Source organism: Pan paniscus, chromosome 9 (assembly GCF_029289425.2).
Source record: "Pan paniscus chromosome 9, NHGRI_mPanPan1-v2.0_pri, whole genome shotgun sequence".
NCBI lineage: Eukaryota > Metazoa > Chordata > Mammalia > Primates > Hominidae > Pan > Pan paniscus.
In genome coordinates, this window is record NC_073258.2 from 122,901,071 (window position 1) to 122,919,222 (window position 18,152).

Genomic DNA, 18,152 nt, shown 5'->3' on the forward strand with positions numbered 1-18,152 from the left:
CTGATCTCGTGATCTGCCTGCCTTGGCCTCCCAAAGTGCTGGGATTACAGGTGTGAGCCACTGCACCTGGCCTTAAATTCATTTTTAATCAAAAGAGGTATCATGCAGCTGGACCAATTGAATATGGCACTTGGGTTTTTTTGAAAACACAAAATAGCCTCAAAAGACAATGAATTTCTTCCACTAAGTATATTGAAAGAATATGCTGTAGATTCTTAGGTCTGCTATAAAACAGGAGGTTCAAAGATGTTTTGCCCGAGGCTAGGCAGCATCACTGCCCTGAAAGTAACTATACTATTCAAGATGAGTATGTTTGTATGCATTTGTTAAAATAATGAGTTCTAGAATTTATATTAAATTTCCAGGCAGGCCTAGAGGCAGATGCCAGGATCGCCTTAAGTCACCTTGATGCCCTTCCAGCTCTGTGATTCTACGATTGCTTATACTGGATTTCTCCAACCCTGTGATGGGCTGAAGAGCTATTTCTGTCCTAGTTCTTTGCCTTATATAGGTCAAATCCCATTCCAATGAGTACCATAACAATAACCACCTCATGACCTGGTTATTTTAGACAACCTGATAAAATGAGAATCAAGTATGACCTCCAAACCGAAGTTGGCTGTTACAGAATTTGACCTGAATATTACTTAAGCAAGGAGGTGGCCAGTGTCTTAGGTTTTCATTTTCATGGCACTGAACCATTGCAAAACAGTTAGATTGAAGGTACCAAGAATCTATTAGTGAATCCAAACAACTGTACCCAGAGTCCCTAGTCAGTGACTCCATGTGCCTGATAGATACTACAAAATCAGAATGTCAGGGGACTGAATGCTATGAATTTCCATGTAAGAATGGTCTCCAACTTATGTGTATCCACTATAGCCAAAGAGTGTCAGGGCAATTGTCCATCTTAATTCAGGGCTATTAATAAGCCTTATTTTCATATTGGGCATCCCAAACCTAAGGTTTCTTCTCCAGTCTCTCCCAGGGAGCTAGATTCATGCTTCTTTTTGCATATATTGTTCCTGCTTGAAACAGGTGTTAGTTATTGCTCTCTGAAATGTACCTTTACAAGAGTGTAAAGACCCCGAGGGTACATATTTTTTTGGTTGATTCCCAGCTATGCTTAATATCTGGGTCCTCTCATTAGAATTTAAGTTCCACAAAAGCGTAAAATCTCATGCCTAGAACAGTGCCTAGCACATAGTAAGTGCTTGATAATTATTTGTTGAAATAATGAATGAATAATGATGGATAGTTATTCTTTAAGACCCAATTCCAATGCCACCTGTCCCCTCCCAAAGCAGCTATGTGTCTCTCCTCTGATCCTTTAGTACTGTTTGCATTTCTCTATAATAATACTTACAGGATACTCTCTTAATTGTTTATATGTGTTTTCCCAATTAAGCTGGGGAATATTTTATGGCCGGAACTATGTTTTATAATGCCATATGCTTTGTGCCTAAAACAACAGAAGTTCAATAAATGCTTATTGCTTGAACGGCTGAAAGAACGAATAAAAATATTTCTCTTGTCATGATAAATGCTAAAGATTTGTGATTTAACCTTATACCTCAAATTTTGCCTGGACTCAAGAGCTTTCCATGGATCAAACTGATGAAGCCATGAGTCACTGGGCTTGGAGGGAGGGGTGTTTGTTTGTAGAGGATTTGCTTCCCGACCTCGATGAATCACATGTATAATCACCCAAACTGCATCCTGTCTGGGGAAGTAACCAAAACCCCTATTTCTGGCCCCAATGGCTTTTTGGTTTTATGAGTAAATGCCACTGGCATGTCATTAAATAAATGCCCTCAGAAAGTCCTCAGCCAGTGCTATAACCTACAATAGTCAGGGTTGTGACAGAGAAGCAGTCTTGAAATTAGAGCGCAAGGTGGAGGAGGTACCTTTTTCACCTGGCGTCTTTCCGGTGACCTGCCTCCAAGTTCTTTCCCAATATCGGTCACACTCTACTCCCAGTCACAGGTGTGATCATGTAATTCTCCTGCGCACAAAGAATCAATGGCTCTCACTATCTACAGAATAAAGACCAAGCTTCTTAACTTACAATCCAAGGCCCTCCAGAATCTGGTTCCATCCTGTTTTACCTCCCTCATCTTCTTCTATTCCCATATAACCATACGTTCCACAAACACCGAACAATTTTCGGAACACATCCAAATCCTGCTCTTTGCTCTTATGCTTTTGCTCCCTCCTAGAATGCCACCCTCCCATTTTCAGATGCCCAGCACTTGTGTATTCTTCAAGTCTCACAAAATGCCACTTCCTCCATAATGTCCTCCGTGACTGTCTAAGGAAGAATGACTTCTCCATTGAGCATACCTAAGATTTTATCTGTACTCCCATCCCATTGCTTATTTCTAATAACACATAGGCACATGTTTGTTTCTCTAATCAATTTTCTTAGTCAATGTGATACTCCAACTCTTACCAGTGCCTGCCACAGTGGACACTCAAAATAAAAGTTGGTTGAATAAAAAAATTGAATTAGTTCAATTGTTTAAATCCTTATCTTTGTCTTGGAATCTTCAGGAAAGGTTCGATGTAAAAATTTCTTATTCTTATTTATCTCATTTTATCCCTCACCCCTTTCCAAGAAAACATGAGATTAAGAAAAGCTTTGGTCCCAGCAAACAATTGTTGTTTTATATCTATGAATCTCAAAGGCAAGGTTTTCATTCCAGGCTTCCTTCCTCTTCATATCTAGCACTTTGGGGCCCACTTTGCTAATAGATGTCCTAAGCTCGAGGGGAAAATATAATTTTGATATTAACTTGAATAAAAAAGAAACATAACAAAGAGAGGATTTACTGTTTCAAAATGCAAACTTTTAAAAAGATAGTGTATTCCAAAAACAAAGACTTTTCTGTTATCTGCTGTTTTGGAATATTCATGCCACAGTGCCAATTTCAGTGTGGATGCATTCCTTTCAGTATGGATAAGCGAAAGTTCATGCAGTAAAGTTTAGCTTTGACTGCAAACCACTTTGCTTTCCTTTCTGTTTATTAGTATAACTCTGGTTATGAGAATAAGGACATAGAAGCAGACAAGGCTAAAATCACCCCAGCCAAGTTCAGATAATGAGAGAAAAGAATGTCAAGAGTTTTATTTTCTCTACTGTCTTTGGGCAATGGTCATATCTAGGTGGATAAAAGAGACAGGTAGCCATTACTGCAGTTTGAGAGCCATCTCCTTTCCTGCTTCTTGAAAGCCGCCACTGGGGCAGCATTCTTCCTTCGTTAGAGGTCAAGTCCTCCCTATACCACTTTATGGCTGACTGACTATAGAAAAGTCAGCAACTGGTCATCGGAGAAATGCAAATCAAAACCGCAATGAGATACCATCTCACACTAGTTAGAATGGCGATCATTAAAAAGTCAGGAAACAACAGGTGCTGGAGAGGATGTGGAGAAATAAGAACACTTTTACACTGTTGGTGGGACTGTAAACTAGTTCAACCATTGTGGAAGACCATGTGGCGATTCCTCAAGGATCTAGAACTAGAAGTACCATTTGACCCAGTGATCCCATTACTGGGTATATACCCAAAGGATTATAAATCATGCTACTATAAAGACACATGCACACGTATGTTTATTGTGGCACTATTCACAATAGCAAAGACTTGGAACCAACCCAATGTCCAACAATGATAGACTGGATTAAGAAAATGTGGCACATATACAACATGGACTACTATGCAGCAACAAAAAAGGATGAGTTCATGTCCTTTGTAGTGACATGGTTGAAGCTGGAAACCATCATTCTGAGCAAACTATCGCAAGGATAGAAAACCAAACACCGCATGTTCTCACTCATAGGTGGGAATTGAACAATGAGAACACTTGGACACAGGGTGGGGAACATCACACACCGGGGCCTGTCATGGGGTGGGGGCAGTGGGGACAGATAGCATTAGGAGGAATACCTAATGTGAATGACGAGTTAATGGGTGCAGCACACCAACATGACACATGTATACATATGTAACAAACCTGCACGTTGTGCACTTGTACCCTAGAACTTAAAGTATAATTTAAAAAAAGAAGAAAAGTCGGCGATTTCTTCATCAGTTAAGTGAAGATAATAATACCTATTACAACATAACATGGTCAGACTTTATAAACTCTAAAGTGCTGTTCAAAGATTAGCTACTGTTATAAATTCAAAGATGAATTTTTTTTTTTTCATTACCTAACACAGGGGTTGGCAGACGCTTTTTGTAAGAGAATGATAATAACATTTTAAGATTCGTGGACCATGTGGTGTCTGTTGTAACAACTCCATTCTGCCTCTGTAGTAGGAAAGCAGCCAAAGACAATATCTAAATAAATGGATGGGCTTTGTTCCAACAAAACTTTATTTATAACAGGTAGTGGACCAGATTTGGCCCATGGGACACATTTGCAAATCTCTGCCCTACTCCTTTGGTGAGAACGAAACACTAGAGGCAGAGGGGAATATCTAAACTCTGTTTGTGGCATGAAGAGTAATATAGTTGGGTTTTGTGAACAGTTGTCTTGAGGCTTTCAAATATCTTTTTAAGGTACTCTCTTTAACATTAGAGTTTTAATTTTGTACATTATCACCACCATCTTCATCATCATCAATATCATTCTGTACCTATCTGAGAAGTATTACCAAGAGAGGTATAAAAGAACCCTAGTTTTCTATACCTATCACTTGACCATACTCTGTTCTGGGAAAGACAGCTCTGATTATTGTTAAAGAAAATATCAATCATACTTGTGGTGAAAGGTCGCTACATTTTTTAACAAATTGGTCCTTTGAGCAAGATGAATTTTAATGGATTGGTTTATTAACCTAAAGGTTGAACCAGACTGAGAGTAACTGAATGATTTGCTCATAATTAGTATTATTTATAATTATTTTACTTGGGAAAAAATATCACCTTAAATGTCAGGATGTTTTTTAATTGCTTCAGATGAGATTCAAAATAATTGACTTCGCAAATTTATTTTTAAAAACTCATTTAAAAACATCTGAAGCTGCTGACAGTCTGTCTAGAAGAGGCAAGATATTGATATTCATTACTAGGAACAGGGCAGAAATTGATCCATCATTTTTTTAACCACATGAATTGTGCATTATGGTCACTTCTGGACTCTGAAATAGCTACAATGCTGATAGAGTGATGCGTTTGTTCCTCTCCCCCATTAAATCTGCTATCTAAGCGAAGATGCTGTGTGTGTGGATGTAGGTATTATGTTTCTTGCTCAAATACATATTTACATATATTTTTATTAAAAGGGGAATAGGCACATGGGCGAAAAAAGGATGTATATATGTATTTAGTATTTTTAGAAAAATACAAATAGTCTATGTACACATTGTGCATCTATTCATGTGATTTAGATAGGATACTAACTTTTTGATGGTGAGTAGGTATATGACAAATTTAGCATCTTTATAAATATTTGATTTATCAGTTGATTGGTGGAAATGAAAAAAAGTAAGGGACTATATTAACAGCTGGGGAAAGACAGCTTTTCAAATAATTTTAATTGTGCAATACGGGTAAATCACTAGTAAGAAACATGCAGCAAAATAATGACTATAAAACCTTACAATTATACAGCACTTGGATAGTTAGGAACTGTTGGTGTGTGCAGTATAATCACATGTGCTCCTTACATCTATATTTGGATGCACGAAGGAAGGATGGTAACAGTTTCATTTGACAGATGAGCAAGAGAAGTCAAGTGATTTTCCCACCATCTACATTGCCTTCCCCATACACCACATGGCCTCTGGAACCCGAGGGAAGGGTGAGTGCATCTATAGGCATCAAAGCCAACTTCAGTCTTCGCACGCAGAATCAACCAGCCAGATCCAGTGTGCAGAACCCAATTTTCATCCAAGACATTTCAATGAACTAAGTAACAAATGACCCAGACCAAAAACAAACAAACAAACAAACAAAAAAGCAAACACATTTCAGGCAGTGAATATAGTGATGGGATGATTAACTGATTAACAGAGTCTCTTATTTGCTTCTTCCAAGCATATTTAGTCTGATAATGTGCCTGAGACATGGTGTGACATTTGCTCTGGCAGCAGTGTCCAGGACACAGACAAATCACTCATCAGTCAGGTAGCCAGGCAGACACCATCAATCATTATCTGCATGTTTGAGAAATACAAAATTGTAGCTGAGGTTGGGGAAAAGAACATTTGATGGTGGCTAAAAGGTAAGTATACAAAGATTCCTATTTATCTCCCAAAGAGGTTACTCTAACATGTGCTGTGGAAATAGAGTCATAAATTCTAAATTTTCTCACAGATAGTAGGTTAAGGCTAATATATCTATATAACGTATATGTTATATATTATCTTATTCACAGCTCAGCAGGCAAACCCGCTGTTGAGGATAGGAAGAATATATTAACTGATTAATTATTATTAATGCCATCTTTTATTTAACTAGCAATTGTAATCTATTAAGAGCATTCATTCACACTGTCTGACTTATTCAACCCTCAGAAAAACCCTGTAGGGCTCATAAGTAATATATTATTATCTTCCTTTTATAGACAAAGGAAAAGGAAACTCAGATATTTCCTTTCTTAAGCTAATCTCACCAGTAAGTGGCAAAGCCTGGACTAGAACACGGAATTTCTGACTCCTATTCCATTACCTAGAGCGACTGTGGAAGAGCCGAAGGAAGAAAGGGAAAGTGTGAAACATGAGTTCCGAGCAGAGAGGACCTGAAAACACACTCAGACCAGAATTCTTTCTAGTTTGGGTTAAAGTCCGGAGTGGGTGTGGCTATACGACACACAACCAGAATGATTAGATTGACTTTCTGGCACACCTACTCACTTTGAATTTTCTTGTGCAACTGAGCCTTTTGTGTCAATCTCCCATCCTCTCCTGCTTTGTGAAGTTTCTGGGGTGGCCGAGTTGGAACCAACTTCAAACCCTCTTATGTCTCTGATTCACTTTCCAAACCCTCCCTCTCCCACTCCGTGGTCAGCCTTTTGCATCACACCCTGCAAACATTTTTTTCTTTTGCACTCCTTTGGGACTCCTCCCTCTTCTCTCCCTCCATCTCCCAACTCCTCTGCACTGCCTTTCCCCTTTAATCTCTGCTGACCACCTTTTGTGAATGCTCCATCCACTCCTCCCCGCCGTCACGACTGTCCTCTTGCGGGTACCTACCTGTGTGCTCTGCAGCCACACGCACCTCCTGGTTGCCCCTCAGATGTCTTGGTTCTGTCTGTCTGATGTCGCCAGCCTCCACCCGGGGCCTGTGAGCTGTGCATGTCTTCAAGCTCTTTGTTACTTTTCCTCCTTAATTTATAATGCTAGGCAAATAACAACACACAATAAAAGATGACATCAGCTGTGTTTCTCGCCTGCAGCCTCCAGAAGTGTTATCTTAGACCCCATCATTGCAACAAAGAAATCTCTCAGTTGAGTGAGTGAAAACCAGTTACAGGACAGGAGGAGAAAACTTCTGCGCTTCCAAAATTCCGCAGCCCCAGCTGCCCTCCGGCGGCTCCCCCTTGTGGGAGATGTGGGGCATAGCAAGGCAGTGCCCAGTTGGGACGGTGCCTGGGTGGGAGGAGGGCGAGAGAAGAGTGCTCGCACTCAGGGATGTGCCCTAGAGGGCGTGGGGTCCGGTTCCGGCCACGAAGAACTGCCTCTGTGTGAGTTGCAGGATTGAGGTCCTCTGCAATTTCTCAGGGAAATACTTCCGGGAGACGGAGTCTCAGTGCCTGGAGGTCTCTGGGTCCAGGTGAGTGTGGTGTGAGTAATAAGCCTGCATGGCTTACGCGCTGCATGGGAAGTCCTGTATCACAATCACAATGTATCATAAAGTCGGATGTTCACACAGGGCTGTTCCGAGAGGTAAGGCGTGGTCTCCAGTCTCTGAGTAAAAGACTTGATGGTCCAGTCTCCCGGATTCTCTTGCCACTGTGGACACTTGGCCTTTCGGTCCCTCTAGAGCTCTGGACACATACTGCTCCCCACCTTAGTGAAAACAGACTGTATGTCCAAATAGTATCTTTCTCCAGAGGAACACGGTCTCATTATACTAACCCACCCTGGCAGATATCACTGTCATCCCCCTCCTCCTCCTCCTCCTCCTCATTTTAGTGTCATACAGCTTCTTTTGCTTACGGTTATTATTGTTTTGTTTTTTAATCTTTATTACTGTAGTGTCTATGTTGCTTATGGAGAAACAGCTCATGAAGTAGCTGTGGTTTTTAACAAATGGAGCTTTATTATTTTATTCCAAGTTCAATCTTCACGTATGGTTCAGTACAGAGCTGCCACCAACATCAGAAAGGTAGTGGAGTTTAATAGAGTCCAATGGAAATTGGTCTGAGATTTGTTTTGCTGAAATTAAGGGCTCCCTTGCCAGGACTGCTGGAAGAGTCAATGAGACAATGTGACGTGGCAAAACAAGCTCTAGGCTTCAACAGATCTAGACTTGATACCTATCTCTGCTACTTATTTTATGCTCAATTAACTACTCTCACCTCAGTTTCTTTGTCCATAAAATGGAGTTAACTTAGTTTCACAAGCAAGATCTCACAACTGGTATGATGGCAGAATGAAATAATACGTCACAACCGCATGCTCACCTACAGTTCAGTGGCAGAGCACGGTTGTCATTCTGGAAAGTTTCTTTGTTTGGATTCCACTAACTGTGCTGATAAATAGAGAACATCCCACCAGGCCTATTGGTTGTTTCCTCCACATTTGACATCATGACCAGTTTTCTCCTGCAGACTCGGCCTGGGTCTCTCTGTCTGTGTCACACGCAGCATACTGTTCTCACAGCGGGGGAGCCAATCAATACTCCTTAATGGTGTGGCTCAATGCCCTGTACTGAGGATGATCAGTGAGTGTCACTCCCGCTTTTCTCCAGAGACAGAACATAGTCTAGACATACGGGGCGGGAGATCAGGAACCCTGGGTTCTGATCTTAGCTCCACTTACTAGTGCATTGGAAATGATACTTGAAGTTGCACGAGTCTCTGATTCTGCTGCAGCTACTTTATGAGCTCTTTCTCCATAACTAACATTGGTATTACAGGAATAAAGACAAAAGACAGCAATAACTTTAAGCAAAAGAAGTTGTGTGCCACTTAAATGATGACGATGATGATGAGGAGGAGGATGACAAAGCAGAAGAAAGTATGTCAATGATGATATTACTATGAACCATAAACTCACTAAATATTTCTCAGACCTATGTTGGGCCTAGGGCTGAATATGAAAGGGTTAAACTGCCCTGAAGATAATTAAGCCCTGTTACAAACTCAAGTTAAAAAAAAAACAAAAAACAAAACAAAACAAAAAAACAGCAATAAGGATTTAGAGAAATCAAGAAAAGCAGCAAAAACATTCCCTTTCACGCAAACAGATCTAAAACTGAGAACCTTCAGTGACAAGCCCGCTGTGAAAGATGGGATCAAAATCCAGAATTACTTCTACAGGAGGAAGTATCAGAGGGTCTGGAGCATACGTGTCCCCATCAGGGACACGGGGTCATGAGTGGAGAAACAGGAAAATGAGTGGTGAGGGAAGGAGAGTCTTGTTCCCCTTTGGATTGGCAGAGCATTCCATTCTGCTCTGCAGCCCACACCAGGAAAAATGCAGGACCCAGACAATAGGACAACAAAGATGAAGCAACCATGTCATGAGGAACTTGAAGAACTGGAAATATTTAGGCAGATAAAGATACAACTCTGTAATTGCTGTCTTTGAATATTTAAAGGACTCTTAATTAGAAAAGGGTGGGATTTGCTCCACCCAGCTTCAGGAAATAGAATGAAACTAATGGAGAGACATGTCAAAGAGAAATATTTTTGATCCACTATAAGAAAAATATTCTGGTAGTTTAGTCCAGATTTGGAAAGGTCACTTTGTGTCTGGAGAAGGCTGTGAGGGCTCTGTCATTGGACATTCTTTGGCCAAATGCAGGGCCAGTCATGGAGACTGCCTGCACTGAGACAACCTTTGGGGATCCTTCTAGCTCTTGGACTATTTGAGTCTATGAACGATCTGGGATCCAAAAGGAGAAACTAGACAAAAGAAGCATGTGACATCCTCACACAGAGCATTTTAACTCCTGCTGAGGGATCTCCTGATCCAACACATTAGATGATCAGATAAATCCAAAGTGTGCTTGCAACCTTTTCCTCTCTTTCCCTTGAACAGCACTATTTCTTTAACTATCACAGGTAAGTCCAAGAGTTAGGTATCTCCCAGGTGGGGCAAATGGCCTTTAGTATAGTGGAAAACACACAAGAAAAGGCAGAACTCTTACACTGAATGATCAGTTTAAGGAGAATCGCAGGTTTGAAAAGAGATGATGTTTAGAAGCCATCTTATCAAATATCTCCCCCAATGTCTGAATTCCACCCATATCTTCCCTGATCGAGTGGTTGTCTGATCTCTGTTTGAACTCAGCCTCTGAAGTCAATTTGATTGGAGGCCATTCTGATTGGGCTCAAGAATAAGCAAAACACACACATAGAAAATGCAATCAGCAAGACATGGATGCAAGGGAAAAGGCACCTTTGGTATAGTACCAGAATACAAGGCAGAACCTAAAGCTAATTAGAATTTCTTGAAGTCAGAATTACAGTAAATTTTAAAAGCCCTACCTACAGTCTGAGGAGACATACTTGGGACACACAGTACCAGTAAAAATTGTAGGTGACGTTGTTGCCTTTTCTGCAATCTTTTGCGTCTATGTGTGAGCCTTACATGGCAGGCTGGGAAGGTATAAGAATAGGGGCAGGGGCGGTAGAAAGGGTGCAGATTGCTAAAAAGGAAGGAACTACGGGGCTTTGGGCGGAGCTGGTATGTGGTATGCGTTTGGAGTTGCTTTCATGATATTATCCTGGACAGAGTTGCAAAAAAGGGTGCAAAGCTGATGAGGGTGTCAGATAAGAGAAATGGAGCATTCGAGAATTGACTTCTGATTGAGCAGAGGGAACACTGAGCTCAGACAAAGGAGAAAAAAAGAGTTTAGGGATGAAGGAAAAGGGAGAAAAATTTAGAGGTAGGAAGATGTGAAGGGAGAAACTGCATAGGAGGTGTAAGATATCTGGGACATTTCCAAGACCATCACGGGGTCCCAAGGGGTGATGAGAAGCAGGAAAAAGGGTAAATGCTGAGGAGGAAGAAGGAGGCCGGGCACTGAAAGATCTTCTGAGTAGAAAGAAACAGGAAGAAAGCTAGACCCATCATAAGACTTGGTGTCTCCATTTCCCGACTAGGTCACTTCTCAGGAGAGAGAATCAAAGGGCACCGTCCTGGCTGCAAAAGATGGTTAATTCACGAGAAAAATCTGAATCCATCAAGTGTTGACGAGACACCTCCTATATGCTCAAGATACAGGATAGAAGTAGAAATCAAGTTCCACAGTAACCTGAATTACTACTAGTCAGTTAACAATCATTTGCTCAGTAACTACTCTTGGCCAAAGACCACGGTAAGCATCAGGAACCCGACTAGCATGACTAGGCCAACCCTCCCAGGGGTCACAGAGTAACAGGTGAAAGGGAGAAGCACAGCCCAGTGTAAAACTCCTGCAAAGGATTATAGGGTGCTGTGAAGGAAGATAACAGAATATCCAAATAATCATTTCTAGGTTTTATGTTTTTAACAGAAAAGACATGTCAGACACCACAAAGAATCAGGAGCAGTCAGTCTATAGGAAGTGTCGTCCTGGCCTGGGAATGTCAGAAAGAATATTCGTAGTCCCCAGTGCCCAGATAAGGGCAGTGGAGGCTGAACTCAGAAGAGGACCACTGAGCAACTGGCCACACTGGGGACTGTACTCCTCAGGGCGATGAGGAGGATGAGAATGGAAGGAGGAGGCCTCCCATTCTATATCCTTCTCGGGCAGACCCCACTCACCCTGCCAGGTGACAGTTCAGTGGATGTGACTTCCACCCGTGGCTAAGCAAGGAAACAGCCTCTTTGGAACTTCTCCAATGTCGCAGCTCTCCTGTCCCCACTGCTGTTCCACTCAAGCTCGCAGATGAGCCCAGCTCCTCTCCTCCATTCTAAACGCCTCTGTTTCAGGGAAGCGTTTGCATTTTCCTTGGCACAGGTACAGCTTGCTGAATTCTTTTAGGCCAGGCCAATTACAACAAGCCCCAAAATTGCTGAGCCAAGTGGTTTCTTCAGAGATCTGCTTACATTCCCTCCCTGAAAAGAGCAGGGGGCCCACTTCGTGCAGTCTCTGCACACAAAAAGTGCACGTTTCGCTTTTAAGGTGGAGTAGGCATAGGACAGTTTTCCCAGAGAGAGGGTGAGATGCAACCTATTTTCACTCTGGTTTTACTTCGCCTAATTGGGCTTCATCCCATTTCAGAGGACGGACAAGATGGCTCAGGGCCGGCTCCCTTGAAGACTGTCTTGAGAAAGGGCTAGAGAGGCTTTTAGTGCAAGCCCCATGGGATCACAAGTTGAAAGAAGTATTTACATGTGTCAGTACCCTCTCATTCCTGAACTTCAACTAGGTTCAGGGTTCAGTATTGCAATCACATTCTCGTAAGTTCTGGCTTTGGGAGGAAGATGGAGTCAGTAATGCATAACTTTGATTTTTTTATGTAATCATGATATTTGGGTAGAAATAACTCAATTCCAAAGAATTATTTAGATTAGTCTAAAGTTGTTTTTTTTTCCTGATTTTGAAATTGTTACACCATGACTTTTCAACAAACTCACCTCTTTGTTTATTTTCTATTATGCTTACATCAGAATACATAACATTCCCTAGCTATTTCTAGCTTAGAGGAAGACATTGAGAGATTATCTTAATGAGAACAGGTCAAGCGGTGGCATAGCCAGTTTGGAATTTAAAATTATCCATGAATAATAAATAAAGCACCTAATCTAGTGCAGATCATTGAGAACTGACCAATTCTGAGAGGTACTTGCCAGAAAACCAAACAGTGTCCTTCCCACAATAAAAATGTATCACAGAAAGAAGTGTGTCCTTGATTCTTGGCATTAACCCATGGCTAGTAAGGCCACGGCATTGCAGATCTGTGCTCTGAGTCTGAAAGCATTCTTCAGATGGGGAAACAGGATCTCTTGAAAAGGGAAATTTGAACTCATTCTCACAGATGAGATGACCTACATGTGTCCAGAGATATAAGAGCAGTCATTTAGAGCAGAACTTTCTTACTCAGACAGAAACTAAAGGGTCACAAGGTAAAAAACTGCCATTTTTAACTTAAAAGGCAAAAAATCAGGGCAAATCTCATTTGCAGATGGATAAATAAATTCTAGGAACGTAATCTGGTTCTAACATCCTTATCAAAAAGCCTGGCATGATGGACAAGAGGGTCTCTGGTGGTCAATCTCCTGGGAGGGGGCTCTACCAAGAGCCCCCAGTGCCACTCAACCCAGAGACTTTCAGCCCCCACTGGGTACTTGGCAATCAGAAGTAACCACATGTCTATGCTTTTGAGGAAATTTTACAAACTGAAATTTGCCTGGCTTAATTACAAGGATGCTTGGTTTTTCTATATCAGCTAATGAATAGTAGAGGTTCACATTTCCATACCAAGAAGGGAAAGAACATCCTAAACTCAGAGCAGTCTTCAGTGTGGGAAACCAAATGGGATGGTGAGAGGGTCTAGTTTCTTGTCTTTCATTTAGAATATAGCTGGACTCAAGAGCTGCTCATCTTCAGGGAATTTCATAGGTTTTTGGCTAGGGACCAATCTGGGTCATAAAAAGAGGAAACCCCCCTGGGCCCAGGTAGATCTCTAAAGAAAAAGCTTTGGTTGCTTGGGCTTTGTTTAGCAAAAGAATATTTTTTTCTTGTCCTAGAGTCAGCAAACATACTGCCAGGTAATCTGAGAGGCCCACAGGGAGACTCCAAGAAGACAAGCCCAATAGTCCCATACCAAAATCTTTCATCTTGAAGGCCATTAATGTGCCACATCTTCACTACATTTCCAAATGCCTACTGCCTTTGGGTGGCATCACAGCAATAAACACAGGACTTAATTAAAAGTCATTTCCATTTCATTGCTAAAGCCAAGGAAATCTGGTACCACAGCCTTGAATTTATAAGTAGGAAAATGGTACAAAAAAAGTGAGGGTGGGAACTAATTTAAAACACTAAAAGTCACTCAACACTGCCAGTGGGTGGTGCAGGATATTGCCATGGCACTTTCTGTTAAATTTCTTCCTCCCAATTCTTTGCAGAATTCTCCTCACTTTTGTGTGCAGAGAGCCCCACTGACTAAAAGCAACCTGAGTATTAGATATTATCACCATGAAGGGTTGGGGCAATGGGATGCATCAAACGGCATCATCCCTCAGGGAAGTACAAACCTGCATCCACTGCCCTATTTCTAATCTTGACTCACCCTATGACAGGGTCATACTCTCCTCATCATGAGAGGTTATGGGGGAGTTTGCACAGCTAACAGGCCACTGTTACTCCCTGCTTGTTTGTCGGCAAGAAAAGTGCAGAAAGTTCAGTTGCTCCCATTGGCCATTGGACAAATGCCCAGTTGCTCTCTGGGGAAATCTGATTGTGTCATAGTTAATTCCTCCCTCACCCATGCCCCTCCTTTATAGCTGCTTAGTTGCCAAGCTCTGTCCATTCTTTCTCCATTGTATTTCTTGAATTAGTCCCTTTCTTTTATTCCTACTGCAGTTATCCTCAGTGAAGTTTTCATTTTTTCTTGATTGGACTATTGCTATATCTTCTTACTTGGTTTCTTATTGCTAGGATCTATCCACTGTAATCCATTTTACATGTGACTTGTAGTTTAGTCTCCCTAATACATGTCTCTGATTATGTCACTCTTATGTTCCAAAACTCATGGTGATTCTTTGTTGCCTGCTGGTCACAAGTGATTCTGCATTGCCTACTGACCAAAGTCCAACAAATAAATTGACAGCTTTCTTCACAAAGAAGAAGTTGTCCTATGACTCACATGTTACCCCATAATTAAAGGACTGAGACCTAGAAAGTTACTCAAACTTCAAGTAGCCCATGCCCCAGAGGTAAATTTCACTTGCCCTATTTAAACAAGGTTTTCTTCAATATATTCTCCTTGTCACAATCAAAAAGTTCTTTCCAGTGTCTGCCTTGAATTATCCCCTAAGCTCTGGAACTCTACTATCTTTAACTATTATTTGCTTTAATAGCAAGTTCCACTCTCAGAAATGAGACTAACAAATAAAAAAGAAACAAGTGACTCCCAAGAAAAACACCAGAGCATGACATCATAGTGAGTTGAAAGGGGCTGAAGTTGGAAGTGGGCTAATGGCTGTTTATGATTTTTGTTTGTTCAACACCATATGTCTTAGGACCTTAACCCTCTACAGACTATTATCTTGATGGTGATGGGTATTTCTCTGCTGCACTTATACTTCCATTCCTCAAATCATAAAACATTTATTATATATCACCACAATCAAGTTATAATAATAATCCACGATGATAGCAATAGTCTAATGAAGAAATATGCTCTGGTAAAGATCCTTGGATATCAGAGAGAAGTGTAAAGATTGTAGAGGACAGATGCAGTGGCTCATGCCTGTAATCCCAGTACTTTGGGAGGCCGAGGTGGGCGGATCACCTGAGGTCAAGAGTTCGAGACCAGCCTAGCCAACATGGTGAAACCCCATCTCTACTAAAAATACAAAAAATTAGCCGGGCATGGTGGTGTGTGCCTGTAATCCCAGCTACTCGAGAGGCTGAGGCAGGAGAATCACTTGAACTCGGGAGGTGGAGGTTGCAGTGAACCAAGACTGCACCACTCCAGCCTGGGCAACAGAGAGAGATTCCATCTCAAAAAAAAAAAAAAAAAAAAAAAAAAAGACTGTAGAAAGCAACTTGGAGAATAATTAATAGAAAAAACAACTCAGACAGTTTACCCATCATTAGAGCATCGATATTTCTGGGGTTGAATGCAGCAGTGGCTAGGAATGGACATTAACTTTTCACACTAAGGGGAATAACACACTATACCACACACAATGTTGAGGATTCAAATTCTAGAGAGTGTCTTTGTCATGTGTTAATGATGGATATAAAGGTTCTCTATATGAGGCCTATGATAGTCAATGGTCATTCCTCTAACTTGGGAATGGTATGGGCTATACAGATAACAGCCTAGAGAGGTTAGAAGCTAACTTTCTTTCAAAAAAAGATGAGGAGAAGAAGGGAAGGGAAGGGAAGGGAAGGGAAGGAAAGAGAAGGGAAGGGGAGGGAAGGGGAGGGAAGGGGAGGGAAGGGGAGGGAAGGGGAGGGAAGGGGAGGGAAGGGGAGAGAAGGGGAGGAGAGGGGACAGGAGGGGAGGGGAGGGGAGGGGAGCTCAGCAAATTCTGGGGCACAACTTACAATTTTGCCTGATGTCTTACCACACTGCACAGCTAGGAAGTTCTTCTGAAGATCTAACCTGTGTTTCTTCTGGTGTTTTTGTTTATTTGTTTACCATAGATTATTTATAGCCTTTTTCCAAACAGAGAGATACTCACAGCCCTTCCCAGTTGGCTGTTTGGCTCAGCTAACAGAGCTGCTCTAAAAGTCATGGTTAAAACTTCATTCCCCTAAAAGGGTCATCGAGTTTGCTCCATAAGAGAGCTATATCAATCACCCTTCCTAAATGATAGTCTTGTCATACATAGAAGAGAAGCCAGGCAGGTGAGTAGATGCCATTATCACCACTGCTTCTGTCTATTAAAAAAATAAAAACAAGATTTCTGCCTACTCTCCAACCCAGCCAAAGAGAGCCTCAGAGTCAGACACCTGGAATTAACCCTCATCCCTGCATCTACAGAGGACGCCTGGCCAGAGCAGTACCGGCGGTGACAGAGCTGGGACCACTGACATCTGAAATGCATCCTGCACTCCAGCCCTTATGTGGTACTTGCTTGTCTCATAAAACCATTTTGTTTTTTGAGGATGAAGATAAGGTTCTTTAACACAATTTTCAATCTATAGTTGTACTCCAACGTGTTCCTTATACATCTACAATTTCTTCTATCTTATAAAATGAAATACACCCCTGATTTCCGAAAGAAAATAAAAAAGCACAGCATTAAAAAAAGGAACCTGAGAGGCCACGAGGCTTTTCACATTTTGCCAGAACCAGGCTTTTGTCTGTGCTGGCGCCCTGGAGCTCAGGGATTTCTTAGGAATGAGAGTACAAGTGGCCTTAGGACCTCAATGATTGGAAAGAGACACCTTGAAGGCTGGAAGGAGGAGGTAAGGGCAGAGTTGCATCCAATCTGTGCTCACCTTCCTGTTCAGAATTACCTGGGCGGTAGCTTAACATCTCCTAACCTTGGTTTCTTCACCTGTAAAATGAGAATAATAAGACAACACATCCCACGGGATCTTTGAGAACACGTATTCAATGGAATGAAACCCTCAGCACAATGCCTGGCACCTCGGGAGTGACCATTAACGATGCCTCTTGTTATTAATATTATCACAATCATCTCAGGGGGGCAAAGTAGCGAAGACTGACCGTGGGAAAGAGAGCTGTGGGAAAGTGACAGAGGTGCTGCCATCCCCTCGGCCCTACACATGACCCCACTGTCAGGGGTGCAGAACATTTTTCCCATTCACCAGGTCCCAACCCACTCCCAGATAGAGCAACGTGGTGAAACAGTAAAAGCCTGGCTCCCGCAAGATGGCACCATGATGGGCTGTGCCTGGATCCAGAGGAGACATCTCTGTCCAGCATTTCCATCAGGCTCTTCCGAGCCAGCTCCTGGGGTGCGCACAAAGACCCATTCAGGATGGCTGGAGTTCTGAAAGCCAGCAGATGAGCCGAGGAGCCGGGAAGGGGGTGGAGAATCAGCACAGCGCCTGGCACTAACCCCACTGGGACCTGCCCTGGGCAAGCAGGCGTGGAGGGCTCAGGTCTGCCGCCACGGCTGCACTCTTTGTTTTCCCGCAGATTCCGTTCTCTGATGGTGGTCCAGGGCACCAAGGACACCAGCTGCCATGGCTGGGATTGAATGACCTCCCTGGGGTGGCTGGGAACCCCCACTCCCATAGTGCCAGCCCAATGGGCAGGATACCCAGTGGAAACAGGCCATTACTAACAGGCCTGCCATTTCGAAAGTGCCTCTTTCTGGGAAAATTGACTCTC

The 18,152-nt window shown here is 42.2% G+C and overlaps 1 long non-coding RNA gene across 2 annotated transcripts in view; it reads right to left on the reverse strand.

The window, feature by feature from the left end:
- Positions 1–18,152, reverse strand: part of LOC112441180 (uncharacterized) — a 204,894-nt gene that overhangs the window by 32,254 nt on the left and 154,488 nt on the right. Inside the window, exon 3 of one of the 2 annotated variants that reach the window (XR_008620282.2) lies at positions 7,204–7,349. This is a non-coding gene — a long non-coding RNA (uncharacterized LOC112441180). Of the gene's footprint in view, positions 1–7,203; positions 8,020–18,152 lie in introns of both variants that reach the window. The other variant, XR_010113501.1, reaches the window with a different exon arrangement.